This window comes from Ambystoma mexicanum, chromosome 6p (genome assembly GCF_040938575.1).
Source record: "Ambystoma mexicanum isolate Mex_15411 chromosome 6p, UKY_AmexF1_1, whole genome shotgun sequence".
Classification (NCBI taxonomy): domain Eukaryota; kingdom Metazoa; phylum Chordata; class Amphibia; order Caudata; family Ambystomatidae; genus Ambystoma; species Ambystoma mexicanum.
The window spans coordinates 1,188,288,902-1,188,316,688 of NC_090935.1; positions in this window are offsets into that span (position 1 = coordinate 1,188,288,902).

The following is a 27,787-nucleotide window of genomic DNA, read 5'->3' on the forward strand; positions in this document are numbered from 1 at the left end:
CTGCTTCCTGCTTGCGTACGTGTTTCCGGATTAACGCAACTTTTTTTGCGTGTGCATGTGGGCGTTCCACGCATTTGCCTCCTGTACTTCCACGCCCACCACAGTGATACACGTACCCCGCTCGGCCAGGCCCAATCGCGTGTGAAACTTCACGCGAGCCCCTGAAGTACACATACCCCGCTCGCCCAGGCCCAATCGCGTCTGAAACTTCCCGCGAGCCCCTGAAGTACACGTACCCCGCTTGCCCAGGCCCAATCGCGTGTGAAACTTCCCGCGAGCACCCAAAATACACGCTATTTTTGACACAGCGGGTGTCCGTGTTTGTTGCGTACCCCTTTGCACGTCATTTGTCCTAGAGGGCCACAGTATGGGACATTCATCGAGCTGTATACACGTATTTTCGTTAGCGCACATTTTTTTAATGTGCGGGGACGCTACCGCCTGCCTTCATGTGGCGGACATGTGTTGATGTACATAGTTGACTTTTGGTTTGTGTCGTGGGATCGCCATTTCACTGCTGGGGGGTGGGTGTGCAAGGGGACATGAGTGGGGGCCTGCTGGCAGGTGCCCCGCACTGGTGGGGGGTGGGTGTTCAGGGGGACATGAGTGGGGGCCTGCTGGCAGGTGCACTGCACTGGTGGGGGGTGGGGTTGCAGGGGGACATGAGTGGCACATGAGTGGCGGCCTGCTGGCAGGTGCCCCGCACTGGTGGGGGGTGGGTGTGCAAGGGGACATGAGTGGGGGCCTGCTGGCAGGTGCCCCGCACTGGTGGGGGGTGGGGGTGCAAGGGGACATTAGTGGGGGCCTGCTGGCAGGTGCCCCGCACTGCTGGGGGGTGGGGGTGCAGTGGGACATGAGTGGGACATGAGTGGGGGCCTGCTGGCAGGTGCACCGCACTGGTGGAGGGTGGAGGTGCAGGGGGACATGAGTGGGACATGAGTGCGGGCCTGCTGGCAGGTGCCCCACACTGGTCGGGGGTGGGGGTGCAAGGGGACATGAGTGGGGGCCTGCTGGCAGGTGCCCCGCACTGGTGGGGGGTGGGAGTGCAGGGGGACATGAGTGGGGGCCTGCTGGCAGGTGCCCCGCACTGGTGGGGGGTGGGGGTGCAAGGGGACATGAGTGGGGGCCTGCTGGCAGGTTCCCCGCACTGCTGGGGGGTGGGGGTTCAGGGGGACATGAGTGGGACATGAGTGGGGGCCTGCTGGCAGGTGCCCCACACTGGTGGGGGGTGGGTGTGCAAGGGGACATGAGTGGGGGCCTGATGGCAGGTGCACCACACTGGTGGGGATTAGGGGTGCAGGGGGACATGAGTGGGACATGAGTGGGGGCCTGCTGGCAGGTGCCCCGCACTGCTGGGGGGTGGGGGCGCAGGGGGACATGAGTAGGACATGAGTGGGGGCCTGCTGGCAGGTGCCCCGCACTGGTGGGGGGTGGGTGTGCAAGGGGACATGAGTGGGGGCCTGCTGGCAGGTGCCCCACACTGGTGGGGGGTGGGGGTGCAAGGGGACATGAGTGGGACATGAGTGGGGGCCTGCTGGCAGGTGCACCGCACTGCTGGGGGGTGGGGGTGCAAGGGGACATGAGTGGGGGCCTGCTGGCAGGTGCCCTGCAATGGTGGGGGTGGGGGTGCAGGAGGACATGAGTGGGGGCCTGCTGGCAGGTGCCCCTCACTGCTGGAGGGTGGGTGTGCAAGGGGACATGAGTGGGGGCCTGCTGGCAGGTGCACTGCACTGGTGGGGGGTGGGTGTGCAGGGGGACATGAGTGGGACATGAGTGGGGGCCTGCTGGCAGGTACACCGCACTGGTGGACGGTGGAGGTGCAGGGGGACATGAGTGGGACATGAGTGCGGGCCTGCTGGCATGTGCCCCACACTGGTCGGGGTGGGGGTGCAAGGGGACATGAGTGGGGGCCTGCTGGCAGGTGCCCCGCACTGGTGGGGGGTGGGGGTGGAGGGGGACATGAGTGGGGGCTTGCTGGCAGGTGCCCCGCACTGGTGGGGGGTGGGTGTGCAAGGGGACATGAGTGGGGGCCTGATGGCAGGTGCACCACACTGGTGGGGATTAGGGGTGCAGGGGGACATGGGTGGGACATGAGTGGGGGCCTGCTGGCAGGTGCCCCGCACTGCTAGGGGGTGGGGGTGCAGGGCGACATGAGTGGGGGCCTGCTGGCAGGTGCCTTGCACTGGTGGGGGGTGGGTGTGCAAGGGGACATGAGTGGGGGCCTGCTGGCAGGTGCCCCTCACTGCTGGGGGGTTGGTGTGCAAGGGGACATGAGTGGGGGCCTGCTGGCAGGTGCCCTGCACTGGTGGGGTGTGGGTTTGCAAGGGGACATGAGTGGGGGCCTGCTGGCAGGTGCACCGCACTGGTGGGGGTGGGGGTGCAGGGGGACACGAGTGGGACATGAGTGGGGGCCTGCTGGCAAGTGTCCCGCACTGGTGGGGGGTGGGGGTGCAGGGGGACATGAGTGGGACATGAGTGGGGGCCTGCTGGCAGGTGCCCCGCACTGGTGGGGGGTGGGTGTGCAAGGGGACATGAGTGGGGGCCTGCTGGCAGGTGCCCCGCACTGGTGGGGGGTGGGGGTGCAAGGATACATGAGTGGGGGCCTGCTGGCAGGTGCCCCGCACTGGTGGGGGGTGGGGGTGCAGGAGGACATGAGTGGGACATGAGTGGGTGCCTGCTGGCAGGTGCCCCACACTGGTGGTGGGTGGGTGTGCAAGGGGACATGAGTGGGGGCCTGCTGGCAGGTGCCCCGCACTGCTGGGGGGTGGGGTGCAGGGGGTCATGCGTTGGTGATCAGTAGTAGTAGTGGTGCAAGCTGACATGTGGTTTGCCTGGGGAGCATGCCCATGGTGGATGGGCTGCCTGCGGAACACGAAGTCCCCTGTGGTGTGGGCTGCCTGCAGGGGCCGTGGAGGGTGTAGAGGGAACACCTGGGAGGACCCACACTGCCAATTCAGGTGTATGACTCCCCTGCACCCCAGATATACACGTACCCAACTCGCACAGGGCCTGTCGCGTGTGATAATTCCCGCGCACCCCCGAAATACACGTTCCCTGCTCGACCAAGGCCAATTGCGTGTGAAACTTCCCGCGATCCCCAGATTTACACATACCCAGCCCAATCGCGTGTGAAACTTCCCGCGAACCCCAGGAATACACGCACCCCACTCGCACAGGGTCTATCGTGTTTGAAACTTCCCGCGAACCCCTGGAATACACGCATCCCGCTCCCCCAGGCACGATCGCGTGTGGAACTTCACACGCACCCCTGAAATACACATACCCCGCTCCCCCATGCCCGATCGCATGTGAAACTTCACGCGCACACACGAAATACACGCCCAAGCTAATTTTTCACACAGCGGGTGTCGCTGTTTGTTGCATACACCTTTGCACGTCACTTGTCCTAGGGGGCCACAATATGGGACATTCATCAGAGCTGTTCATTCGTGCTTTTTGTTAGCGCACATTTTGGCGCACATTTTTTTCCTGCGCAGGGACGCTACCGCCTGCCTTCCTGTGGCGGACGGGTTGGGGTGAGTGCGCGTCTTTGCCCGTGCGCTGGTTTGCCCTATTCGATTCCATGATTACGTGTTGTAGGCGAGCGTGTGGGCGTTCCGCGCACTTGCCTCCTGTACTTCCCCCGTGACGCCCACATTATCACGAGTTGTTCCCCATTCCGAGTGTTCCGCCCCGTGTTCCACCTACTTTTGTTATGTGCGCCGCGCTATGTGCACTTTCACTGTGTCCTTGGCGCACGCCGTTAGATCACCTGTGCGCCGGCATGCGCCTCGCACTTTTTCAGCACACATCCCTGATTTTACTCGCGCACGGACTTCCATGAATAGATGTGCGATTTTTTACCTGCGATATTCGCACTTGCACTGCGATTGTCGGTCTTTCACTGCGAATCGAACGTTTTCGCATGCTTGTGGCAGAATTTTCAGCGCACATTGATTCCATGAATCGGCCTGTGAATCTAGTGCTATTTGTGCAGGCAGAGTAACGCGATCTAGATGCACAGGTGGATGTGTATCTCTTATCCTCCGAATGGGACTCTGAAGAGGGACAGGTAGATTTCATGAATATTCACGAGCTGAGGCAGACAGATTTCTACCTCCTCCAGCAGATGATGCTGCTGCAGAGGTTGCTGTTGGGAATGGTGGTGACTGGTACAGCCACACCACCAGGGTCAGAGGCAGCACTATGGCACTAGGATGTGTATGGCAAATTTCCACCCACCCCAAACCCACACCAGTGAAGATGAGGAGACTGCGACAGGGACCTCCCAGGAGTGCACAGGGAAACAGCAACACCGTTATAAGTGCAGGTTTGACATGTAGTGAGCGAGTACTGCTTATGCAGTTATGGGATTGTACATACATGCAAAATAGCCAGTCCGAATCCAGGTACAACGCCAAGGTGTGAGGAAGGTGGGGTAAATGTTCTGTAGGGCAGGGCTATGAGCAACATTGAAGATGGGAACATTCTGCCTCATTATGAGTTTGGCAGTAATTCTGTGGTAAATCTGACAAATTACCACCAAACCTGTTGATTATTACTACCACAGAGCCCCTTGGAATTACCACAGGATTACATGTAGTGAGAGAGTGGTGTAAACCCCCATTTTTGGAGTCTATTGGACTCTCTGTGGAGTTCTCAAGAGCGGTAATTCCGCCTGAGTAATTTTGCTGGTTTTTGGAAGAAAAGAGGAGGATTTAATTTGTCCTTCAAACCCAGAATTCATCAGTGTGGAGTTTCCACTGAAAAAAGTGGTGGTAACGTAATTACACAAATTATTACAGCACTGTCAAATTCATTATGAGGCCCATTGTACCTACTGTGTGGGCATGTCTTTAAGCCGGGAGAATTGGCGCAGGAGGCAATAATGGTGAGTTCACACCAAAATTTTGAGAAGCCTCACCCTATGCACTTTTGAAAATGCTGAGAGATTTGATGTGGTGGCATGACACTGGGGGAACTGTGTAAATAATGTGTGTTTTTTTCCTGAAGGAAGACGATTTATGTTGTCTTGGCTTTCTTCCTCCCTCCCTTGAAAAGCAACAAAGAAATAACATGTAAGTGAGCGTAAACATGTGAAAAGAAGGTCTCCTACTTCAGGTATTAGGATGGAATACATTTGGATAGGAATGGGATCAAATGACACTTAATGAGACTTTCAATAGGCAGTTCACCATTCAGATGTGAAGAGAGAACCTACAAATAGGGACAGTCATCTTTCGTAATACAACAAACATTAATAAGTAAGATTGCTTGAGACTCTACCCTGTGGAAACAATGTAATATTCCTTGATGAGATTTGGTAAAGATGTTTTACAAGTACTGCCACATGAAAGTGCTAGGCCTAAACTTGTGGTTCATCAAGCAGCTCCTTTCTATTTATGATGGTGTCATGTCTCTTGAGAGAGACATAAACATATACAATCTAACCTCTTCTAAAGACTGGAGGGGGGTATATGTACCCATGCCCTCTATATGGCAGAGTAGAAGCACATAGAACCCAGCCAAGATTCTCTGTAGGTTAGCTATGGACGAGCTATCAAGGCTTAAGCTCTCAGGAGGTGATGTGGTCTGGTTCAATATATACACACAATCAATAACACACTGTGTGCTTTGGCAAATCTGATATGTACAAGGTATATGTGGTACCACAGTTCACTCTTGATTCCTTTAAAATGCAGCAACTGCTGACAATTCCAATGGCATACAAATCAAATAGTAATGTGAATCAACATCAGACATAGGAAGGAAGACAAGTTAGGTTAAACAATGACAGAATACTTTTTCCCACTACCATGTCACAGTTCTGTGTGGGGATCCCCCCACCTGGGCAACCTGTAAATAAAGTGTATAAATAAGCCCAGTCAAGTTATATTTAAAATTGTCTTGTTTCCTGCTATAATGTCCCACTACCCCAATGCACCTGAGTTTAGCAGAGTTTCTTTGACGGTTCGTCGACGGATCCCTCGAGGGTGAACTCCCTTTAAAGCAGGAGCCACAGGGCATCGATAGTCCTCGAAGAAGAGAGTTTGGTTCCACAAAGAAGACTCGATGAAGAATGTAGGCCTGGCAGTGGGCGTCGTGGGTCGACGTTGGATGTCATCGTCGGCGATCCGGACTTGACCCCGACTGGACATTGGATCTTCACTTGTTGGCGTCTTTGTGGACTTCAGGTGCCAGGAAGCCCACCCGAGGATTCGCCTCGGTTCGTCAACGACCTCGACTTTCTCCGGCGGGACAAAGCAGCCGACAGTGAATTCAAGGGAGTCCTTGGTTTAAATGTTTTTAGGCAAAAGGTGGATCGGTGCGGCTCCAGTCGAGCAGCACAGCGTCAGGCTGTCCCCGCTTCTGGGCAACACAACTCGACTGGCTTCCCGCAGTTATGGAAAACCTCTGAACTCCAGGCGATGGCAATGGACTTCGATGGCCTCAATTTCCGGGTGCTTTACTTCAGATTTCTCGGCAGACCCAGTCTCCAGTCGACAGTCTTTCGGGATTGGCTTCCAGGATGCCTTGATGAAGGTCAGCTTCTGCACGATGTACCCTCCTAGCTCGGGGAGAGGTCTCCTAGCCAGGTCCTCTCTTGGATCAGTCCTCGAATGACTCGACAGCTTTCGGAATGGGTCGAAGGAAAGCAACAGCAATTCTTCTTCTTCCAGCTGGGCTTCAAGGAGAAGCAGCTTCACGTTTCAACTTCAGATTCTGAACAATTCTGTTAAGTAAGAGACCCCCAGATATACAGTTCTGTCTCTCATTCACACTGCTGAGCCAAGCTCAGGCAGCCAATCATTCAGAAGGGCATTCATGCAAGGAGGCAGCCAATCAGGCTCACAATGCATTCAGGCCATTCACTTCCACCCAGACACTCACAGCAAGGAATGTGGATTGGGACAAGCACCCAGCCTTTCAGCATACCACACTGCATTCAGCATTCATGTCAGCTTCGGGCAGGGCTGTCTCATTCTTTGTGTCGCAAAACACAGATACCAGACACCCATGACATGGAATGCATATTGGTCACACACTCCATTAACCCAGGCCCCAACCCAAGGGTGTACCTACAACATACAGTCACTCTGAAGGCTCCAGACAATCTGGCCTGGACTTCCCCACTATACCATATATGGTTCTTCACCCAACAGCCAGTCAGGGGAAGGAGCAGAGTCAGGACTTTGGGAAAACAAGGTAACAGGTAATAGAAACAAACAGGCCACAGGGGGCATCTTTTCTCCTACCAGGAATCCACTGATTCCTATGGCAAGGCCTGGGTATCCCAAAATGGAGGATACTCAGAGCACCTGTCAAATTCAGCATGGAGCTGCCACCAGCCCATACTCTGCATTTCCAGCATCACACATCTCCCTAGCAGTTTAAGAGCAATGTAAAAATTCAGTCTGGGCCGCCGCTCCAGGGAGATAGGAGAGACATAAATGGTTTGGTCTTTGGTTGCCTTAACTGTGGACTTTTTTCTAAGGGAAATACACTGCTCTTTGGGGCCTGGGTCGATTTGTCCCAGGCCTTCGACACAATCAATAGGGATCGCCTGTGGGGTAAATTAAAACAATGGGGTCTACCAGATAATCTCTTGGTCATTTTCATCGAGCTATATAAGAACTCAGAACTTCAAGTTAGAATGAGCAGATCGGGAGAATTATCCACAACTATTCAAATAGAAAGAGGAGTCTGTCAGGGGTGACTGGTGGCCCCATTTTTGTTTAATTTATACCTATCTGATTTGCTGTTATTGTTAAAGGAGGTGGCTTTGGCATGCCCTAAATTAGGAACAATGAAGATAAATTGGTTGGCATATGCCTATTAATGTTTGATATTGGATCACTCGCAAATCGGTTTACAAAGGCTTCCTACAGCACTTCAAGAATACGCTAACCTAAATAATCCTAAAATAAATCCAGAGAATTCAAAAATTTTGGTCTTTAAACATCCTGGAAAGTTCACCAAATCGTTTACCTGGCATCTGAGTGACCAAATAATTCCTATTGTTAATGAGGTTACTTACCTGGGTCACAGGTTAGAGCATTTCGAATAAAAGGACGGCTACTATTGTTGGAGGAAAACATTCTAAACCTAGGCTCCCAAATGAAAAAGAGCTTAAGTAGACTGTCTACTTTTTCCTTCATGCGAGTCATAAGATGTTATATTGGCAAAGTGATTCCGACCCTACTCTTTGGATTGGATACCAACCTCAAATCATTTACTATTGACTGGGACACAAATGAAGGAAAACTATGGAGGTGAACTTTGGACCTTCCCAATTGCGTGCCGATTGCTTGTGTTCAATATGAGTTGGGCCTCACTTTGCTTAGAGCCTGGTTGGAATGGAAATGGATATCTGTATACAGATTGATCCTAGATCCACCCTCACCATCCTTAAATGAAGATGTTGCAGTCCTATTGCAGGGATCGACCAACCTTTTTGTGAATAAGCTTAGAGAAAGATGCAATGAAATATTGGACCAGTGGGATTGTACAGTGGAAACATTGATTTTAAATCCTCTCAAGGTCAAAGAGTCAGTGAAAAAGACGGATTGGATTAGGACCATTGAGAGGATGAGATCTGCAAAAATATCTGCATCAATGATCAGTAGATTAGCAAGTTTCATCCATAATGGCTTGCACAACACTTGTGCATTCCAAATAGTTAATTCAGGACAATCAACTACCATCCAGGCTCTGCAGATAACCACTCCTTCTTCTCAGCCATCTGGTGATAACACTTATCCCCAAATCTGCATCTGGCTTCTGTTTTTCCACATTTGAATGTTGGCTGCAGATTTTCCTGGACATTCAAGTCTTTTGTTTACTTCCCATCCGATTCCAACTCCATTCACTCCAGGCTTTTCATATCTGATCACGTGATTCTTAGTATGATATCTTAGCCTTGTCTTTGAATCCTGGACATAATCATCTTCATCTGGATCTGTCCATTCAGTTGCCCATTTCAGATAGGCATCTCAGCCCATGAATTGGCCTCTTGCATAACACAATGCTATGTGTGAAAGACAATGTGCTGTCTGGATGTCTGCTTCAATAGCTGTGAAGATCTTAGACTTCCCATGCTATAAGGCAGGAGTGCACTTTCAAAGCATTCCTCCGTTGAGGTTCTCCTTCCCACTTCTTTCATATGCTGATACCATATGTTATTCCCCAAGTGTGCTGTACTGTCCAGGTAATCATTCAACTCATGATCATCTTCCCTAGCATTTCTCTTAGATCTTGGTCTTTTGTTATGTGCCTCTATAATCATCTCATGAAGTATGTCAGCATAGTTTCTTCTCACTGGACCAATCATAGGAACATTTGTCAGTGGACTGGGTATCTTTACATGTGCTACCTGGGTAGGTTCGCGCCTAGACAATCTCTTATTTTGCCTCTCCTTTCGAGCCAGTTTCTGGTGCTCAAGAACAATCTCCACAACACTTTTTTCTAACAAAACATGTCTAGTGAAATGTGTCCTAGACCCAGGTAATTTTACATCATCTACTGGAATAGGGACGATTACATAGGGTCTTGGCTGTCTTGTAGTTGCCACATGTGTACCCTTCTCTTGTATAGGAGGATACACAGGAGTCTTTGCTCCACTTGTGTCTATATAGTAAGCAGTGTGTACTGTAAATGAGAGCAGTATCACTATGAACAAAATGCAAGAGTAAATTATACACAGATGGGACCACTTGCAGCAATAGCTTTTTGCACATCGTGGACATCTCTTGTGATCTGTCCTGACAAAGTTGCTATTGATGCCGCCCATTTTACTTTTAAGGAAGGAAAAACAGACTTTTAATTGGGCAAAAATCATGCTCTATTTCTGGAAGCTGCTGAGTCGGCTCCACAAGTTCCTCGATCAGCTTCAGCTGGCTATACGATGATATGAACAAAAGCTCCCTGTGGAGACCACGAATTAGCCTGTTACCAGATGACCTAAAGATTCTCCTTCAGCATGATTCAAAGTTCCTCAACAAGTAGACTTTGGGATCTTCTCCCTCGAAAGTCTCATTCAGTTCTCAGTGTTCTCTCAGAGTACCCATTCACTTGTGTTATGATGTCTCTTAGTATCTCAGTCGCTTGTTTCTCAGATCTCTCAGGTAGGTTCTGACATCAGTTTGTCTCCCAACAAGATGCGGGCATTCCTTAATCAGATAGTAAAACATCAAACTGACCAGTCTATGCGCATTCTCTTGTGATAGGGGCATTTGGGTTTTCCTCACTGCACTCAGGAAGCTGAAGAATTTGTTCAATGATAGCTGCAAGCAATCTCCTCACAATTGGACCATTCTGAGGATCTTGCAAGAACAGATGAATGCTAGTAGTTCTCCCAACAAGCGCAGGGCAAGCGTGCAAATTTAACAAAAAAACTGCACCACCATAGGCCACTTCGAAAAAGAAAGTCAGTGAGAAAGGAACTGCTCCCTCTTCCAGGTGTTGAAAAGGAACTCCAAATCTGGCATGCTCTCCTTTATGCTCGAGACTTAAGCATGTCTCAGTCCAATGTCAACAAACTCCTGTGGCTCAAGAACAAATAGCTTCCCTTAACTACTTTTTTAGAGACTGAAAAGAGTGTCCCGAAATAAGCCACAGTCCAATGAATTATTTATCTTTATTTAACAGCTTCTGCGTCCTTCTTCCTTGTCATGGACCCAGTATGCATGTGTTGTGGTTCTTCCCCAATGATTAATTCCGATGGGGGTGAGGGTGAAGGGGGTTCTCCAGCATAGATCTTCAAGTCTCTGAGCATTATCCAAGTGTGTCTGCCTTGTACCTTGACTGGTGTAATGTCCTCCACTATGAAGGGGCCATTGAAACACGGCTCATGCCACCTTCTAGTGAAGTTGTGGATTAGGTCTGCATCTCCAGGGAAAAGTTTGGGAAGACATAGCTTTTTAACTCTGTTTTTTGTAACATCTCCTTCTGTGTTCCGAGTTGCCCCACACCCCTTCCATTTGAACTGATCTGAAATTACAGGGATACTTGAAGTTATACACGTAAGATAATCACGTAGCTCCTTTCCTAACAATTCTTCTGTTGGCTAGGCATCACTTCTAGTTCTAGACGGAGGTGTGAGATGTGTCATTATTCACCTCCCTTTCACTATCTCGTGGGGGGGTAAAATGGTGTTCTGAACCTGGCTGATTTCTCAACGCATACAATGCCAGTGGTAGACAATTCAACCATCCTTTCTTCAACTTGGCTATTCTCTCTTTAAGCAAGCCATTGGCCCTCATTACGACCCTGGCGGAAAGTGACCGACCGGACCGCCACAGCGTAAATAGCGTTTCCGCCATTGCACGATGGAGCAAAGTGCGGCCCATTCCGACCCATCGGGCACGAGCACCACGGCATGGCGGAAGTGCAAAGTCCGCGATGGCGGAAATGACCCCAAAACGGCCCACACCGCCGCCGTACGGCGCCCTAGGTGCAATACCGCCACCCATCTTAGCGGACACCGCAGTGAGCGCCAACCGGAAAGTACGGTGACCGTAAATATACGGAAACGGAAGTAAAAACATGGGCCCGGAACGGGAAACATCCCGCCGTACACCTATAAAACCACAAAATCCACACAACCACTAAAAACACTACCCTGAAACACACCCCAACCCGTCATCCACCCTAGCGAAACCAAGAAAAATGGGAAAAGTAGCGAAGAAAGCGTGCGACCGCAAGCGGCAGGTCCACTTCTCCCGTGAGGAACTCACCGTGCTAACAGAGACCCTCCAGGAGAATGCTGCCGTCGTCTTCTCCACGCAAATGACCAGGACGGCCCTTGCGAACAAGAAGGCCATATGGGCTCTGGTGGCACAGCGGGTAAGTGCGGTGGGGACCGCACCCCGCAACCCACAGCAATGCAGAAAGCGATGGGACGACCTGCGGATACGCGTCCGTAGCATACTTTCTGCCAACCGCAACATTGCCACAGCCACCGGGGGAGGATCGGAATCACCCATCAAGTTGACCCCCTGGGAAGAAATCTGTGCCTCCACCATTGGAATGGAGAGCATAGAGGGAGTCGGAGGGATGGAGAAAGGAGTGCAGACATCCGAAGAATCAGGTAGGTGGCCCAAATGAAACAAAGCTAAATCCACAATGTCCAATCATGTGAAGTACCATGTGTCCACATAGTGCAACAGAAACACATGTCCAGGAGAACGTCCACACACATTGGCCTGATAGCGCACTTTAAAACTCACAATAAATACATAAATAGTTAAAAACCCCTAAAACACCCACTACACGTTCAGCAGGCACACCCTAACTGCAGGCTGCCAAACAACTGCACCCTCACTCCACACACAAATGAAAGCACCTCCAAGGCCCCGACCCAAATCACCCTCAGGTACCACCCCAATGCATGTGATACAATGCCATTCCAATTCCCACAGACCCATTAATAACCCTCGCCCTCCTTTACTCCACCACAGGGTCCGATCCAAACGACGAGCATCAGGACACCCCTACCAGCACACCTGCAAAGAGGGCCAAGACCAACGGCCAAAGACCCTCCACCTCAGCTGCACGCATCAAGACACGGCAGCAGCACAAATCAGGTGGCAGCACAGAGGAGGGAACATCAACAGGCACCCCAGCAGCCAGCATGCCCACAACACCACCACCACAGGTCCCCCCAATGGATGCCACAGAAGGCACTGCCTCTGGTGGCAGCAGCACCATAGGTGACACCCCATTGATGGCAGCATGCTCCGACACAGAAGACGGGGATGTCGAAGTCAGATCCATCCATGACCTGTCCCAATCCCCCTGTCTGTCCCATCCCGTACAACATGAGGATACCACGCAGGGGCACCCACAAGACGACGACTGGCCATCCCCCACAAGCCCTGTGGCAAGGCAACATGAGGTCACCAGCCCCTCTGTGACACCACCGCAAATGGCCATGGCCCAGCAGAGGCAACAGTCCCTCGACCAGTTAATCGTGCAACAGCAGCAACTGGCCACGCTCCTCAAGGACCATGCCGATGAATGTGGGGGCACTAAGGCAGACATAGAAACATCAACTGAGACACTTAGGGAAGAAATGGAGAGAAGTACAGAGACACTAAGGGCACAAATGGAGAGTAGCACCAAGTGCCTGAGAGTCCAAATGGAGAGTATCACCGAGAGCCTGAGAGTCCAAATGGAGAGAAGCACCGAGAGCCTGAGGGGGGAACTGCATGCGACGTCCAAAGACGTATGTGCCGAACTTGCCGCAGTGCGCCGTGTGCTCACTGAGCTCTCACAAACCCTTAGGGACATGCATGGATGTGAGCAGGCAGAGACATCATCCGTTGCAAGTTCCGTCCAGGGCAGCCCCCAACGTAGATCTGGGAGGAACCTGCGCTCCACAGGCAGGGGTGCCCCTGATACCCGCAGAGGGGGCTTGCAATAGCGACTGCCCACTGACAATGAGCATCTTTGGACACTGGTGTTCGGGGGGGAGGTAGGAGGGTGGAGGGGGTGTGTTGGGCTCACTTGGGTGGCGGGTCGATAGGGTGTTCAACATAATATCACATATGCCATAAACAATGCACGATCAACCAATGAGATGTGTGGACATTGATCTTTGTGTACTAGGCCATCATAGGCGTACAGTCCATATTGTGCATGTACCAGACACACACAGTGCCACGAGTACCGTGTCCATGTATCAGCCACCAGGCGTGAGTGCTAGAAGCATGCATCAATGAGATGCTGACGAATGTCACGGCCCTCCGGTGCCTCGCAGACTCCTTGAGGTGCTGCCACATCCCCACCCTCATCATGACCATCTTCAGGTGCTTGCAGTTCTGCGTCAGGGGGCATGGGCACATTTCTACGTACGCACATGTTGTGGAGCATGACACATGCCATGACCATCTTTGCAACCTTCTCATGGAGGTACAGGAGTGCCCTGCCAGACCTGCTGAGGCAGCGGAAACGAGTCTTCAGTAGGCCGAATGCCTGTTCAATGACTACACGGGTACGTGAGTGGGCATGGTTGTAGTCCTCCTCATGCTGGTCCCGTGGGTTCCGGACTGGTGTGAGGAGCCATCTCTTCAGTGGATATCCAGCATCACCTGTATGTGGACGATAAACGTATGATGTGGAATGCCATTGCTACGTACGCACACCCCCCCCCTTCCTGCCAGGTCATTGCCGAATCACATACCCCACATCATCATGCATGAAATGAGACTCACCGAGTAGCCAGGATCTGTTCCCTGCGTGTCGCTCCATGTAGCGTGGTATTGTAGAGTTCCTCAAGACCATAGAATCATGGGTTGATCCAGGGAATCGGGCACAACAATGTGTAATGATCCTGTTGGAGTCACACACCATTTGTACATTCAGGGAATGAAATTGTTTTCGGTTGCGGTACTGGGCCTCCATGGCATGTGGGACGACCAATTCCACATGGGTGCAGTCGATGGCACCAATGCAACCCGGTATGCCGGCAAGTGCATGGAATCCCACTTTTGTGTTGGTAATTTCCTGCTCCGAGCGTGGTAGAGAGATGTAGTCGTCTGCGTGCTGCAGGAGGGCATCGAGCACTTGCAATAGTGTCCGTGAGCACAGTGGCTGAGAAATGCCATGCAACTGTCCGACTGTGTGCTGGTAGGTGCCTGTGGCCAGGAAGTGGAGTACAGACACCACCTTCAGTAGGGGTGGGATGGCGGTTGGGCTATCTATCATGCTGACAAGGTCAGCCTGTGTCATGTCCACAATGGCGGCTATGGTGTCCCGGTCCAAACAGTAGAGGGTGTGGATCTGCTCATCAGTGAGGTTGAACGGATGTGCTCGGAGGCGTGGGATTGCGGGCTGCCTGCGTGGTGGTAGTGGCTGTGCTGGCGGCCCTTGCTGGCCCTGCCTTGGCCTCCTCCTCCTCCTGCGTCTCCTCCGTGCGGCCGGTTGTAGTTGGTGTTCGTCTTCTTCTTGGAGTTGGAGTACTTGCAGTGCTATCAGGTCCCCCAGGGCCAACATCGCGAGTCCTGCCGGTAGCATTTCGGAGTGGGTGTGGTTGTGGGAGGAGACTGGGTGTGCAATTTATGTGTTTTCAGGCTGTATGGCCTCCACCTGTGGTGATTCATTCCACCTGTGCAAGCTGCTCTCCCCTTTGGCCGAGCACGTCCCGCACCACAACGCTGCAATTCGAGTAATGGCATCTTGCTATTGCAATCATGTATTTGTACCCGATGGCCGTGTAACATTGGTTGATATGTACATTCGGCTATGGTCCCATTGTTTCACATACAATCTTTGCAGTCGCGAACAGACTTGTGAAGGGTCAGTGGAACGTAGTACTCGAGTAACGGTGGGCCCTCATGCATCACTGTACCGAGTTGCACCGACGGGCGGGGCGTCCCATTTGTGGGTGAAGGCAGTTGCCATTTTCACACACAGCCGCACTAGATGGATTAATTTGTGATTTCAAACGGCCACAGATGCCTTTTCGACGTGATGTTGCAAATGAGGAATTCGAAGGGCGGCGCTTTCGGTTTTCAGCTAGCGGCGAGGAGATGCCCACAGGTCTGACTGCAAATATAACGTTTTATTGTTCAATGTCCTTGAGACAGGGGCCATGGCGAGGATGCAATGATTGATATGAATAGTTTGGGATGCGCAATAGCGACGTGGGCGATGAGGCCGGACGTTCCCAAATACATGTTACTTCACAACACTGGAATTACGGGCTGGGGCACTGTGGATTTTGCCGGCTGCATAACGCACAGACTCAATGGATATTTCTAATGTTATGTGAGTAAATATTCAGGCGTTTTTATACCGGGATGAGGGAATGATGAATGGATGCATGGGCAGATGATTTGATACAGAGTTTGCCATGTACAGGGCTTCTTGGAATCTGTCCGCCTCCCCTGCGCTATGTGATGCAGGGCTGCCATAGTGGGACCATCGTCTATCTGGCCTTGTTGAGCCCTCCCTGTCTCGACGCGCCTTCAGACACTTGTGTCCATGCACGTTAACATTCCCATCAGATGGATTCTGTTTTCACAGACGCATGCACAGGTACACTCGTTTGTGATGGTGTTTACACCTCGATATAGATGGTTATGAGTCGCAAGTGGTTTTGGGGTGGTGATGATCCTTTGGAGTGGGCTAGCATGCATATGGCTGTGGATTTAGTGTGATCATTGAAGTGAGTTGTTCGAATGTAGTTCTGATGGCCATTCTGTTCTTTTTCTTTTCTTTTGGTTGACAGGTATCTCCTCCCCTTTTGCCACTGCCATCTGTATGCCACTCCTGCAGATGGCTTTTACTCCCGACACCTGCTGCTTCGTGTTAATCAGTGGAGCAGCATTACGATCTTATGGGACGATCGCCAATGGGCCACATGCCCTTACGCAGTACTAGTGGCTCGGAGCAACATTTCGGCCTTTCAGCTGGACTAGTGCCTCCCCATTGGGACGGCCCTGCGGTTCTGTGCGCTTCCATGTTGCCTTTTCGTACGTGAATGTAGCTCTGTGCACCATGATGGAACAGGGCGTCACACAAGTAGTAGCTGGTCATTTCTTGCGGATGCAGCCCACAATGGTGAAATGTGTTTTGGAGTTCATGGCCTAATGGCTGTATGGGCTTGGTGATTTTGTTGTGCATTAAATTTCTATTCTGATATGGGCCGTGTAGCGTTCTTCTTTGCAAGTGATGTGGCATATTCCTATTTGGGGAGCGATGTATTATGAGGAGATCTGCATTGGGTTCCAGCTTCGGAGTTTAGTTGCGTGGTACTGTGCTGGGCGCGTTTGCCTACGAAGCCCAGTGAGGTCAGGGATGGGGGCTGCCAATATGACTGTTTGAATGATGTCATGCTCAGGGGCGGGGGATTGGGTTTTGTGTAACAGATGCCGGTCAGCCAGGTGGACTGGTGGAATGATGTGATTTTCGGAATATTGCTGGTCACAGGTGCCTGTGTTTGCGTGCGTTTCTTGGTGGGGGACTGTGGTCATGTCCATTGGAATGGCTTCTGTATTCGTGCCATCTGTGCCCTGCAGCTCCCATTGGCCCCTCTTGTGATTCTTTTGTTCGTTGGCATGCATGGGTGACTTGTACATTTCACTGGTTGCATTGTGACTTCATTGCACCTACGGGGAGTTGTACTTTGTGGGCAGGGAGCGGTGTACAGGCACTCAGTGGGGCCGTTTACGGTTGATTCGCGATGCCGTACTTCTCACCATGGCGGAATGGTACTTTCCGCCGTGCTTGATGGCGTTAGGTACATGTCCGCTAGGGTCGGAATTCGCGTACCCTTGCGCCATGGTGGTATTTACGGTTTGGCATAGCGCGCGCGCGTACTTGGTGCAGTTAGCGTTGGCGTTCACTACGGTGTCGCTAATGGCATCGTACTTTGCGGTGACGGGTCATAGTCGCACCGAGCGCTATTCGATGGCGGTATTGCATTTCCGCCATCGTTTTTCGATTTCCGCCAGGGTCGTAATGAGGCCCATTGAGTCTCTCACAGACACTGTTCACTTTCGGGTGATACGCCAACAAAAACTTGTGCTTTATACTAAGTAACAAGCTTATTTGTTCAAAGACTTCATTAACAAAATGAGGGCCATTATCTGATCTCAATACTTCACATATTCCCCATCTAGGAAACACTTCTCGTACAAAAAATGTGGCTGAACAGGTGGCTTCTGGATGTGTACACGGTCCAGCTCCATCTACCTCAAAAAGGGACATACTACCACTATCATATATCTATATCCTTTACATACTTGCAGCATGTCGACATAGTCGATATGCAAATGCTGAAAGGGACCATTAGGTCTTGGAATAAATCCTCTAATTGTGTGCAATGTGTGCCCAGCAGTAAACTTTTGACATACAATACAATTTACTACATAAAATGCAACATGTTCTACTTTATTCAGAACAAACCAATCCTCTGAAATAGTTGTGGCAAGGCTCTCTCTAATAACGTGCACAGGTAGTGTAGCTGTTCCAACACCACCCTTAATAAGGCTATAGGCATCACCGGTATACCAGTGCTGTCTTGTTGCCACAATGCTTCAGAGAGGTTTAAAGAACACCCTCTCCGTGTCCACAAGTCTTTTTCATCTTGAGGCACTTCCCCTTGAATCTTTGCTAGCTGAGTCTTAGACAAGTTATTATTGTTATAATAACTTGTCTAAGACTCAGATAGCAAAGCACACTCATCATCACTGCCAAATGGCACGATCATTTCTGAACATGCAATTTGCTTCCCTTCCTCATCTGCTTTTTGATTTACACGTGAGATAACATCTGACCTTTTAGTATGCACTGCGCACTTAATAACTGCGATGACTTTTGGGAGTTGTAGTGTTCTAATGTGTCTGTCCAATAAGGCTGCTTGTTGCACTGGAGTGCCGTCCACTCAGAGGTAGCCCCTCCTTTTCCAGCATGCTAGTCCTGCGTGTACTGTCAACATCACATAGGCAGTGTCACTGTACACGGTTACTTCCTGGTCTGCGTGTCTCTCAAGCACAATAATCAGCGCCACTAATTCTGCAGCTTGTGCCAAAAAGTGAGACGGTAAACGTGCACTTATCAGTACTTCAAACTCTCCATTGGCCGTGTGCTTCACCACAGTGGCACCTGCATAACTCTGTCGATCATTTTGATTGATTCTAGATGAACCGTCAATAAAGATAATCTCCCCAGCTGCCAACACATTTTCCTTCACTCTCGGTAGTTCATCATAGGATTCCTCATAGTTCGAGCAATCATGTGCATGCTCACCCTCTGCCAGTGGTTTTGCTACAAACATGGCAAAATTCACTATTCTGCATCAGACTATTTTAATCGCCGGATTTGATATGACTACCTCATAGGTAGAAGCCCTTTGAGAAGTCAACGTACCTTTAGGTTTTTCCAAAATGGCAAACAAAGCATGTTCAACAAATAACGTCATGGAACATCGTATCACTATGCTTGCAGCCTTCTCAAAGGCGAATTCAGCGGTTGCCAAAGATTGTTCACACGGAAAGTGACCTCTCATTACTGGGTCTAGAATCCCACTGTAATATGCAAGGGGCTTATACCCCATTGTGGTTCTCTGCGTAAGGACAGCTGTCATAAAAGTGACAATTCTGTGCGAAAATAGGAATTCCTCAGCATAATTGGGAATTCCTAAAACTGGCACTGCAAATTGCCTTTTCCAACTCATCAAACCCTTCTTCCATCTCCTCAGTCCAAAAGATTTTTCCTGACTCACCTGTGCTTTCTTCAGAGCTTGCAACAAGGGCCTTATGTATGAACTGTAATCAAAGACCCATGTTCTCACATAGTTACACATTCCCAAAAATCTCTGCATGTGCTTATCGTGAGCGGATTTGCTTTTTTCAAAATAGCACCAGCCCTCTCAGGAGTAACTTTCTTCCTTCATGTGAAATTAACTGGCCTATGTACAGCACTTCGACTTGAATATACTGCAATTTTTCCTTGTCCACTTTATACCCTTTGTCTGCAAGAATAATCATTAGCTGGATTGAATCGCGCCTGCACTCTTCCGCTGATGTGCAAGAGACCAATATGTAATCCACGTACTGCAACACAACACTTTCTAAATCAATATTGCTTAAGTCCATCTGTAGGACCATATTTAAAATTGATTTGGAATCACAGTACCCCTGGGTTAAATGAGTGCTTTTCAGGCGAGTTTGTCTGAACGTAAATGAAGTCAGATCTTGCGAGTCCTTATGCAATGGGATTGAGAAAAACAAATTTTTCAAGTCAATCACAGTGAAATATTGTGCCTTAACAGGTATATTACATAAGATTGTCACCGGATTAGGAACTAGAGGAAACTCAGCCTCCACAATCTGGTTATACAGTCTCATCTTGAATTAAACGCCACAACCCCCTTTCCCATTTTTAACCGGATAAATTGCAGTATTGCACAGTGACTCTGACTTCACTAGGCTGCCCTGTTCCATCATAGCAGATATTGGGCCTCATTACGAGGTGGGCGATAAGGGATTACCGGCACTGGTAAGGACACCAGTGCCGGTAATCCCTTACCACCCTATTCCGAGGTCCCTTAGCGGGTCCCTTCCTCAATGCCTGGTTTTGCCAGGCGTTATGTAAGGGACCCGTTACGGAACTTCAGAGCTAATAACGGACCCGCTAATAGCGGGCCCATTATTAGCTCCATCCCCATTCCCATTGAGCCCTATGGGGGCTCAAATGGGAATGGGGAATCGTTCCCGGAATGGGGACTTAGCGGGTCCTCCAAGGTCGGAATGACCCGGTAAGTCCCTATTCCTGGAATGCAGTAAGGGGGTAGCCATGGCGCTAGTAGCGCCATGGCTACCTCCTACCTCGTAATGAGGCCCATTGTCTTAAAAATACTTTCATCAGCCTCACGAGACATGGGATACTGTCGCGCTCGAGGTAAAATTGCTCCTGGTTTCAATTTAATCTTCACTTCTCCAGCCCCCTTCAATAGGCCTACGTCATATGGGCCTTTTGTCCATAATGAGACTGCCACTTTCGCCATGTCATCATCAAAATACTCGGGGTGCTTTCGTGCAAACATCATTTTCTGAGGAACCTCACGTTTAATTGCTCCCACCCAATAAGTAATGCTCATCTCAAATATTACTTTGTCATCTGATGGTTGACCTCTAAACATATCCTCATCAGTGACATCAGTCAATCTGTACCCTTCCCCAATGGCAATCACTGTGCAGCATCATCTGACGTCATAATCAACTCCATCAAGCATAACTAATACCGCTCATACTATAATTGCTTGTATTTCCAAAGGAAAGACTTGTCCTTCCTCTTCATCCATAGGTATCTTTGCCCTAAACAAAAATTAATCAGGTATTCTCACAGTTTTACCCACTAAACCTGACAGCCGTCTTAACAGAATGCTTACCCCATAGTGAAACACATCTGGTTCTAATGGCACTCCTCGTATGGACCACTTTCCTGCAAATGCCATAGTAAATTCACTCACGTTTAAATAATGCATTCCTGGTGTTGAGCACACTATGCCTTTATCAGTGAACGAAATTGTCATGTTCAACTTGGTCATTAATCTCGACTTAATATATTGACAGGTGTCTGCCTCGAATACAATAATGGCATAGACATGTCACACTCTCCTATAGAGACTGGCAATGTGTCAGTAAAAGGAACTCTGCATGTAGCTCCTGTGAACACTTGAGTATTCATGGCATTTCCAGGCATAGAAAATGTCCCCTCTTGTATACATGAGCATGTTGCACCTGTGTCTACTAAAAACTAAAAGGATTTGCTCCTATATTAACGTCAACCCTCAGTTCTCCTTGAGGATTAGACGTTGTAGAAAGTATTGAACACATGAAGTCTCCCAGTGAGCTGTCCTATTGTCGATACATTCTCATCACGTTTCTGTGAAAAGATTTCCTCCATCAACAGTGGCACCCCCTATTCTAGGAATCATTAAGTGTCCTGTGTTTGTGCTCTGCTGTATCTGCCTGGGTGACTGTTGTGACTGCCCTTGTGGTGGATTGATCATTGCCTGCTGTGCTTGAAAGTCTTGCTGCACTCTTGGCGCTTGTGTCTGCTGCACTGTTTGATTCTGAGCAAACCCATCTCCATTCTGCTGCGAATATGAAGGCGTGTTTATAGTCCCCACCTCTTGAGAATTGCTCATTCTGCACGACTACTACATGTGTGAGAAAAGTGCCCTGTCATACCACATGTCCAACATATAGGCTGAGGTCTTTTAATTTTCCACTCCTGCATGTCTTCATTATCATTCTGCGTGTTTTGAAACCCACTTTGATTATTCTGGAAGTTTCCCTGATTATTCTGGAACCCCCTACCTCGCAAACCTCCCCTTCCCTGTGGTGCAAGTCCACTATTATTTTGATCAAACTACCTTTGGTCATTCACCTGTGGCATGTTTGCTGTTTGCTGTGAACCCGACCCGTACCCACTAGTCAACATTGCCCCTTCAATGGCGTACTTGGATTGTTTTTTCTGCACTAACTTTGCCTCTTCACCTTTCCTAACATTGGCCCTCATTACGACCCTGGCGGAGGACCATGGTGCAATTTGCACCATGGTCCATGGCGCTAAGCTGCCAACTCCGCCATGGGGTTGGCGGACTTACCGCCCCATTCTGACCTTGGCGGGGCGGTAAGTCCCCAATCCCCATTTACCCTTCCCCATTCCCATTTTTGCCCCATAGGGTATAATGGGAGTGGGGAAGGCGTTAATTACGCCACCGTAAATTAAGGTGGCGTAATTAACAACAAGTCCCGTGGCGCCATGGATTTTTCCGCCTGCAAAAAGCAGGCGTAAAAATCACCATGGCGCTACGGGAACTCGTAGTCAGGCGGAAAGGTGCGCCATGGTTTACGCTGGCGTAAACACCTTTCCGCCAGGGTCGTAATGAGGGCCATTGTCTTTCTTTCGATTCTTCTCTTGCAAAAGCCTGCAATAATGCACAATGATCAGGTGTATTTCTGACCATGGCTTCTCTTCCATGCCCACCAATTTCTTGAGCTGCTTCTGCACTGTGTCTGGCAGCCCTTCGCACAATATATGCTAAAATACAGGTGTAGATTTTTCCACAAGCCTCCCGTGTCTCCAAGGTCCACTGCTCTTTGAAATTTTCAATGTAAACAAGCCGACCGTCCCCTTCCTGCATCTTTTTCGCCATTATAGCTCCCATATCTGACTTGTCCGGATATCATACTCTAAGCACTTTCCAGACCGCCACCCTACAGTTATTGAACAGTGCTCTATCATGAGCATTGTTCTCCCTGGTAACATTAGAACACCCTGCTCGTGACCAAACGTCATCAGCCCTTTCCTCAAGGATAGCAATCAGGAGACCTTTAATTTCCCCTATAGCTAACGTGTTTTCTCCTGTCATTTTCTCTAACTCATGTATACATTTCCCAGCACCAGAAGGTAAACTCGGGAGTTTGCACCTTATATTGTCCTTATTCATTTGTGGCCAAGGTATATACTGTGGCCTTGCTCCTCCCTTTTCTAACAAAGAAAACGGTGAAATCCCAAACTTGTCACCCATCGTCTGTCTATCCATAGCAGGGACAATGGTTCCACTCCGCCTTCTACCTGACAGCGACCTTAACCTGCTCACATACGGTGGCGAGTCCAACCTCTGAGCATGGGATCACTCTTTAGGTCGATCTAGCTGTGTCAGAATCTGACGTCCGAGATTTGGGTAGGTCTAAATCCGACCATCTTACTTCCTTATTCATTGAAAAACACCCTTCATGGCCACATGCATCGCCTTCCACTTCCCCACGGAAGGTTGCTATGTCCTCATCTGACATATCCTGTCCCCAACTCATGTGACTTCTCTCCTCTTCATCTATGTTCAGAGTAAGTCTCTCTAAAGACAGCTTCTTTAGCTCAAAACTACATGAAGCTCTCTCCTTGTCGTACAGCTGCGTGCTCTCGAGTGGATCATTTTTACTCTTCCCTTGCAGCACTCCTAGGGCCTCATTTCAAGTGCGACGGTAAGGGGTTAACGGCATAGGTAAGGATGCCGGTGCCGTTAACCCCCTACCGCCACATTCCGAGGTCCCTTAGCGGCTCCCACTAAGGATGGCTGGTTTTACCAGCCGCCCTTAGCGGGAGCCGCTAAGGGACTGAGGAGCTAATAACGGGCCCGCTATTTGCGGACCCGTTATTAGCTCCTTTCCCATTCCCATTGAGCCCTATGGGTGCTCAAATGGGAATGGGGAATGTTTTTCAGAATGGGGATTTACCGGGTCCGCAAAGGTCGGAATGTCCCGGTAAGTCCCCATTCCAACACCACGGACCCGGACACGGGTTTGGAGGCAGCCATGGTGCTGGTAGCACCATGGCTGCCTCCAAACTTGTAATGAACCCTTAGTCCTCATATCATGATAGACTTTATCAATAGCATCCCCAATGCTTCTCGAGTCAAACTCATCCGCTAGATTTGTTCTAGACGGACCTGCCATTAGCTCATGTGCTGGGAAGAACTCTTCTATGTCTTCCCATGACACTATTGGATTAGGATCCCTTACTTCCTTTTCCATACGATAAATGTCGCATGCTCGGTGCCTTCTCTTTCATTCTAACGCATCGTCAAATTTTCTTTGCTTTCTTGCTTCCTCTCTTACCTTTTCTTCCTTGTTTCTCTTCATGTCTCTACTCTCATTTGCCCTTCGTATTTCCTCATCTCTACGTATTTGCATTCTTTTATCCCTTAATTTCTGTTCTTCTTCCTCCATTCTTTTCCTTTCTACTCTTTCTCATTGTTTGATTGCTCTCTGTCTGTTATTTAATACTTTCTCTGCTCTTCGGCTCTTTCCTGCTTTCTCAATTGCTCCTCTTGATACAACTGTTCCTGTCTTTCTCTATCCTTTCTTTTCATCCCATCATCTTTCAATCTTTCCTCTCTTTCTTTATCCTTTTTATCTTGCTCATCTCAATATTCCCTTTGCCTTGCGCCCTGGATGCTCTTACCATCAAGTTTGATCAGAATCTGACCACCCATCCATTCCTTCTGTATAAGCGCTAACTCATCAGTCCTCTCTTTTTCTCCTTTCCATCTCTTTATTTCTTGTCCTATATCTAAGGATCTACTTGGTTGATCACTTCTCTCTATATCGTCTCTCTCCTTGTCCCTCGGGACCTTAGAGATTATCTCACTCAGTATTTTTCTCTGGGCCCTCATCGCTGCTTTGCGCAGGTGACTTATATGTCTGGTTGCTATACCCGGTTGCTGCCTTGAGCCTCATTAACGGGTACAACCTGTCATCTTTCTGGCTATCACCATCTGTTTCAGGTGCGGCGGGTGGAGCAGAAGGCTCCTCACCCCCCTCTTTGCATACATTAAGTATCCAGTCTACAGGAGGCAGCTCCTCTCTCTCCTTCTGATACATCTTCCAGAGCTCCAGGCTTGCTAGTCGCTTTTCAAACCTTTTTCCCATATATGCAGCATACCAATATGTCATCATATGCTGCAGAACTGCCTTCGATAGTGTTCCCCATTGTGGCCATGGCATGAACATTTTGACTGATGTGCCCTTAACCCACTCTGCACTGTACTGTCTAAGCTTGAGTGCGTGCTTGGATAGCTGCTTGCAGAGGTGAATAAGCAGAGTAATATCCTCCATTTTGACACGTCACTCTTGACTGTCAATACTCACCTTTACTCTTTGCAAATTCAAAAATTCGTTTCAGAAAAACAAAACAATATGAGCGTGCACCAATCGTCCCAGGCTCCAAACGCTTTTTTAAAATTTTATTTGTATTTAATCTATTTAGATTTTTACAAAGACGTTTTGATCCTGTTGGGAAGTATATTAGTGTTTTGACTGTGCGTTCTCTGCATGGACCATGAAAGAAAAGTTCTGCAAGTGAATAGACTTCAGAAGGAGACCCAATATCTTCATCTTTTAGCTAGAAAGGCTAGTCCTGTTGAGGTTGAGTCGACTTCTCCAAGGTGATGTTTAGAAGTTTGGTCGCTGCTATTAGCCATCTAGTTTGGGCTCCTGTAATGAGGCGGTTCCACCAAGTGTTTTCGTCGTCGACGTAAGAGTTTATGAACAGGGGTCCGAGGAAAGCTTTTCTTTCTTGGTCTATTGTCGGACAAATCATCAAGAGGTGCCTAATTGATTCTGTAGATTGAGGGTCTTTGCAGAGTCTGCATGCTTTTTGATCGGACGCTGTTCGAATTGCTAAGATTTCTTGAGTAGGTAGCAGGTTTAGACGGGCTTTCAATAAAGTTTTCATTAAAAGTTTACTTGGGTATTTTGTGCAGTACCTCATGGGCTCTTTAAGTTTGTTGTAGACCGGTGGCAGATGGACTAATAGTTTGTTCGAAACTGCTTTCTCATTTGTTTTTATCCAGTCTAGCCATTCCATTTTCGATTTTATTTTTAGTGGATTTTGGATTAGTTCTTCTTCAGAACAGGATATCTCTTGCAGTATCAGCCTTTGTTTAAGGACCCAGTCATTTAGGAATTTGTTGCTTCCTTTTGTGATTTCCACGGCAATCATGTGGTTTATTTCTAGGCTCTCAGGATTCTGGATTTTTCTGAAGAGTTGGATGGTACTCTGGGCCACCACTGCCTCTAGGGAAAGTAGACCTAGTCCTCGTCTTATTGCTGCAACGGAAGTACAATTAGGTAGGCCTAATACTGCTATCCAGATATAGCCTTCCAATTTAGGCCACAAAGTGGATGGAATTGCAGGTGTTGCATCCATGCCGTAAGTTAGTGAGGGAATTACTTTTGACTTGTAGAACTGAATAGCCGGAAGTAGGCTATATTTACCATATTTTCTGTCCACTGCACGTAGTTGAGAAGTTAGGATTTTGGTCCTTGTCCATAAGGTTTGCTGCATGCTCAATCCTTTCTTAGAGCTGTCGATTTCAACTCCCAGGTACTTGAATGTCGAAACGATTTCGATTTTCGACTGGTCTAGATACCACTGTAGGTGTTCCCCTGCTTCTGGAGAATCAGTATTTTTGTTTTTGATTTATTGATCTCCTGATTGTTCACCTTGGTGTATAGAGCCAAATTGTCGAGTTGGCGTTGGAGGCCCACCTGTGTATGATCCAAGATGATCAGGTCGTCGGCATATAGAAGTCTGATGACCCTTGTGTTTCCGACTTTTGGTCGAAATGATCTAATTGAGTCTTGGGAGTCTTTGAAATCACCAAGGAAAGATATGAAGAGTGCTAGAGCCAATGGGCACTCCGCGGTGTGATGGTATATGATTGGAGAGTAACCCTTGGTGGTTCAATCGGACAGAGACACTGGTGTTGGAGTGAAGGGCAATAATGGGGTTAAGGATTTCTTCAGGACAATTCCATTCCTTCAGTTTGTTCCACAGTTTAGGTCTGTCGACTCTATCGAAGGCCTGGGATAGGTCCACGAAGGCAAGGAAAATTTGTGGAGCACCTAGCAGGACTTTTTCTTTAAGGATGTTCAAAATCATTATGTTGGCACCTGTGCTTGTGTTCTTCTGGAATCCCGTTTCAAGCGGGTCTGCGGCCGGTGAAGATCGAACCCAATTCTGGAAGTGGGTCAAGAGGATTGATGCAAAGACCTTGCCGATGACATCCAGCAATGCTATGGGCCGCTAGTTGGAGGGATCTTCTCTAATGCCTTTTTTGAAGATTGGGACAATGACTGCTTGAGTCCACGAACTTGGGAGTATCTTCCTTTCTTTTCAGTCTTTAAATATCATACTCAGGACCGCTGACCAGGCCTCTGGATGTTGCTTTAGATCAGAGTTTGCTAGACCGTCCGATCCAGGTGCTCTTGACAGTTTCAATTTTAAGATGACTTTTTTTATTTCTTCTTTGTCTGACAGATCCACCCAGGTCACGTCTGTAAGTTGTTTTGGTCTCTCCGTGATGGTAGAAGAGGACTCGAAGAGTTGCGAGAAATGGGTGATCCAGCTGGCTTCGGAAACTGAATTTATCATTTGAGAATTGGGATGGTGGTTTATTTTATTAACAAGTGTCCAGAATTCTCGAGTTTTTTTGTTTGTTAGGACCTTCAGCATATTTTCTGCATCTGATTGGTAGAGGGCGGCTATTTTTTCACTAAACACCATCAGTTGAATACCAGCAAATAAATAATTAATTCACAATACTCGTGTTTTCTTTTTTGCGTATTATCAATTCCTCTATTGTTTTTTCACCATATATAGTCACATAAAATCGACCGGCCACATATATCTTAGTTTTCTCTCAAAGAATGTCCTACCCGCTAAAAATATCCTGATGGATTGTGAATTGACCTCTTTAAACTGTCTT